This window comes from Capsicum annuum, chromosome 12 (assembly GCF_002878395.1).
Source record: "Capsicum annuum cultivar UCD-10X-F1 chromosome 12, UCD10Xv1.1, whole genome shotgun sequence".
Taxonomy (NCBI): domain Eukaryota; kingdom Viridiplantae; phylum Streptophyta; class Magnoliopsida; order Solanales; family Solanaceae; genus Capsicum; species Capsicum annuum.
This window is the reverse complement of record NC_061122.1, coordinates 182,091,515-182,096,183: the sequence shown is the minus strand read 5'-3', so window position 1 is coordinate 182,096,183 and position 4,669 is coordinate 182,091,515. Positions and strand designations below refer to the sequence as shown.

Here is a 4,669-nt window from a genome sequence, read left to right as displayed (position 1 = left end):
TTTACACCACTAATATCTAAAGACTTCACAATTTAAACCACAAATATCTAAAGACTTCACAATTTTTTAAAATCCCCTCCCAGTTAAATTACATCATTTAAATTGAGACGGGAGCAGGAGCAGCTCAATAAATTTGACAGTCTAAAGCGAAATATTAATAAAAAATTTGAACTATGAGATGTATGTGCATTTTGTGCCCATACATGCATTCCATTAATTGTCAATTTGTAAAATTACTTTAGGATCACATAGATATTATAGTTAAACATGTGTGTGAGTGTACTGATATTACAAACTATCTTCTAGCTTAGTTTAATATTTTAAAAAAGAAAAAAGTCTAAACAACTAATTTTACTTTTAGTAACTATTGAAAATGGGTATTCAAATTTATTTTATCTTTCCCCAAAAATTTTTCTTGAAATTTCACAATACATAAGTTTTTTTACAAATAATATATAAAACATTTTTTATCCAAAAAATAGAACCCAAAAAAGTTGGGCACGGAGCTATTTCTTTAGTTATTATATGATTGAGCTGACCAGAATGGAAGGAGTAATTATTATGGCTAGACTTGTCTTTTCATAATATTTAAATGGCCTGATAGTATATAATATTTACAATATCTATAAATGTATAAAAAAAATAGTCTCCCTTTTAATTTATATAAAAGACACTAGAGAAATAAAAGAGTATACACAATGGTATGATGAGGTGGGGTGAAGTATTGAGTTTTATTCTAATTCTTGTATACCAACCGTTGTAGAATTGGTACTTAATTATTCTTGTTTCATCCTCCCAGGCCCTCCATTTTCTTACCTGTAAATTCAGATAGAAACAAAAAATCATATAAATGGTCGCGGGTGATGCAAAACTTATATAACTTGAATTAAAAAACAAATAGCTAAGTGTTGTATGTGATTGGAAGAATCGGTAACCTAGCAAGAAAATAACATTGTGCTTGAATGAAAAACAACTACTACTATTATTTCTTGTTGTTGTTGTTGTTGTGAAATCTGGACAAATACCTTTAGCCTGTCCAAAGAAAAAGTTGCTATACAATATAAAACATGCGCAACTGCCAACAAAGATGAAGATATGGAGCTGGTGTATTGCATATGAAGATGCAAATTAAAATTTTCCTTTCATTCTCCAAATTAAACCCCCCGAAAAATAAAAAATAATAAGAAAATTTATATTAAAAAATCTCCGACATAAATCAAATAAAAAAGCTAACTCATTGAGAGAAATGTCCAAAACTATATAAAGGCCTTTTAAATGAATGACGTGGGACTCAACATAAAGGTATGTGCAAAAAGATAATGCAATCACAATTGCACCTTAACTTTAAAAAGATTTTATTTTTGATATTAGTAGAATAGTAGTGTTATATAACCTGCTATAATAAGTTACGCAATTAGATTTTAGTTTTCATGTCTTTAATTTTATTTATTACATAAATAAAGAATTATTATTATTATTATTATTATTAGTAGTAGTAGTAGTAGTATCATCATTATTATTAATTATATTATTATTATTATTATTATTTTATGAAAATAGAAGCAATTGGTGAGGATTTAGGCTATGATCCATCTCAAAATAATCATTGTATCTTTTGTAGACAAGGGTTAGTATACTGAGACTTGGCGTCTTCCGCTGCCTTACAAGGATGCCAAAAATAACCAACATTATTAGGCCCACATAAGTTAGAAACTGGGTCTTGTATCACTGTCAATAGCAGTGATATGAATCCTAACAACTAAGCTCTGTTCCACATAAATATAATACACGAAAAAGTGTCAGTATTTAATTAAGGACTGTATATAAAGTTACAATTTTATCAATTATTGACGCATAAAAGAGAACTGTCTTTTTACCTGCTTTGATCTTTTCAAGTGCTTTATATCGAGGCTTTTTGTGCTTTTTCAACAACCACTGCAAATGAAAATATCCATAAAGAAAATGCATGGTCCCAACACTTCACTTAGTAAGCAAACACTTGTTTTCGATTTTCTCACCAGTCCAGTAGTAGTTAAAGTACAACAATCATTTACTATATCGATTGAGAAAAATATTTTCATTCTAAGCAAAAAAAAAGAGATCAAATTCAGAGAACTAAAAATAGAAATAATTAACAGTAAAATATTTCATGATACTTATGTAGCAATTACACCATGAAGTAGTTAATTTTGATTTTATACAACTAGAACTGAACACCCCAAGAACAGAATGAAAAACGTTATAAATAATATATATACCTCTTCAAGGTGATGAATAATTTGTTTAATAAAAATAAAAATAGCCAGCAAGATGAAGCAAACCACAGCAACTGCCCGCATGGGGGTTGCCTCTATCGACCGTTCTTTAGCCATTAATTAATTAGATGGAAGCTTTGTGCTGATAAAGGATTTTTTTTAAGAAAAAAATGATTTTGTTGTTTCTTCTTTTACACAATGATTGTATAATTATGAAAAGAATATGAATCATATGTATATATAATAACAGGGGTAAGAAGAAGGGTATAAGGTAAAGAGAAAGAAAATGTCAATAAGGAAGACTTATCAAAGTTGCAAGTTTTCAATCCAAGTCAAACACCGCATAATATTTGTTGCAGAGCCGCAATAATAATACAGAGAGAGTCGTATTGAAAAAGGTTAAGTTGAAAAGTATTTGAATCAATATCTGTAGGACCCCATTACTTGAAAAAACTTTCTTGAGGTTTCTCTTTTGACAATTGATGCATCTTTAGTATTTTTTTTATATGTCGACGTCTAAATATAATTCTGTTCGCGTCATTTTTAATATTATTGAAAAACAAAGTTGTGTATTTGCTGGTAATTTACAAAAAAAATTCATACAAGGGAAAACAAAAATAGTTGGCTAGCACCATGCAATATGTCATTCACCAAATTAATGAACACAAACGTTTATTGTAGATCCCGACATTTCATTAGTACTATTCTATTATGATAGACTAGGTTGAAATTGAAATTACTTAAAATTTTCAGGATATATAATAAGTTCGGAATTAATCAATTTGAAATAATATAAGCAATTTATTTTATTTGTGATGACATAGGATAAAGATAAATGAAGAGGAAGAGTACGTATAGCACCAATGATTGGATGTAGATATGCTATATCTAAAGAAACTCAATTTATAATTTAATAAATGGTTAAAGCTTTTAGGTCTAAAAGTTAATATTTATTAGTATTGGTTTAATTGAAAATATAGAAAATTCATTGAACTTTTCTAAAGTTTGATGGAAACTCATAGAAAAAAGGCTACTTACCTGAAAAGATACCTTTTTAACTGAAAAAAATAATTAAAAAATTTATAAGGATTGATTCCTAATCAGATATAATGTTTCTTTTCTTGTCTACCCCATCTATTAGAAGAAATAAACTGAGAGTAATATCAAGACTTAGATGATCAAGTTTTTCTTCAATCAAGTCTTGTAATAGAACGAGGTTATTGTTCCTACTATTTTTCTAGTTTCAAATCTCTGTCTAATGATTTACATTTGATCTTAGGTGATTCTTTTTTAATGATTTTCATCAAGTGGCATCAGAGCATGGTCTTGATAAATCACCAGACATATTTTTTAGTATTTTTTCTTTTTTTTTTGGGATAAAATTCGTATCAAGAACTCCCCCCCCCCCACCAAGTTCTGTAAATAATAATTGAGAAAAATTATTGTTGTCATCTTAACAGACAATAAACAAAAGTAGTTCAAAAAATAAATACAGTAACAACCAGTAGAACTTGGGGGGAGGGGGAGGAAATCTTGTCACGAATTTTATTCAAAAAAGTAAAAAATACTAAAAGATATGTCTGATGATTTATCAAGATCGTGCTCTGATACCACTTGATGAAAATCTTTAAAGAAGAATTACCTAAGATCACATGTAAATCATTGAACAGAGATTTGAAACTAGAAAAATAGTAGGAACAATAACCTCGTTCCATTACAAGACTTGATTGAAGAAAAACTTAATCATCTAGGCCTTGATATTACTCTCAGTTTATTTCTTCTCATAGAAGGGGTAGACAAGAAGAGAAACGTTATATATGATTAGGAATCAATCCTTCTAAAACTGTCTAATTATTTTTTTTGTTAAAAAGGTATATTTTCAGGAAAGGTGCCTTTTTTGGAATAGTGTCTTTTCTATGAGTTTTCATCAAACTTTAGAAAAGGTCAATGATTTCCTATAATTTCAACTAAATCAATACTAATAGATATTTACTTTGAGACCCAAAAACTTTAATCATTTATTAAAGCATAAATTGGGCATCTTTAGATATAGCATATCTACATCCAATCATTGGTGCAATACATACTCTTCCTCTTCATTTATCTTTATCTTGTGTCATCTCAAATCAAAAAAAAAGTTCACTATATATTATTTCAAATTGATTGTCACACCCCTTTTTCGCTCGGGGGAGTCGAGTTAAAGGGTCTTTTCAATTAAAGTGACGATATTGAATAGGGATTATTTTTATTATTTTTAGAGTCGCCACTTGGAATCGAGTTATAGTATTCCAAGTCACCTTTTTGAATCCCAAATCAAAAAGAAATGACTCTTATTTGGTCTGCGAAAACAGAAAACTGTGAAAGGAATTCTGTTGACCGAGGGAAAGGTGTTAGGCACCCCTCGAGTCCCGTGG

At 29.1% G+C, this 4,669-nt stretch overlaps 1 long non-coding RNA gene across 1 annotated transcript; it reads right to left on the bottom strand.

The window, feature by feature from the left end:
- Positions 1-601: 601 nt before the first annotated feature.
- On the bottom strand, positions 602-2,463 carry LOC107876994. The gene is made up of 3 exons (XR_001676089.2): positions 2,259-2,463; positions 1,878-1,935; positions 602-816 (listed from the first exon to the last, which is right to left on the bottom strand). It is a non-coding gene; the product is annotated as an uncharacterized LOC107876994 (long non-coding RNA).
- Between the last annotated feature and the right edge of the window lie 2,206 nt (positions 2,464-4,669).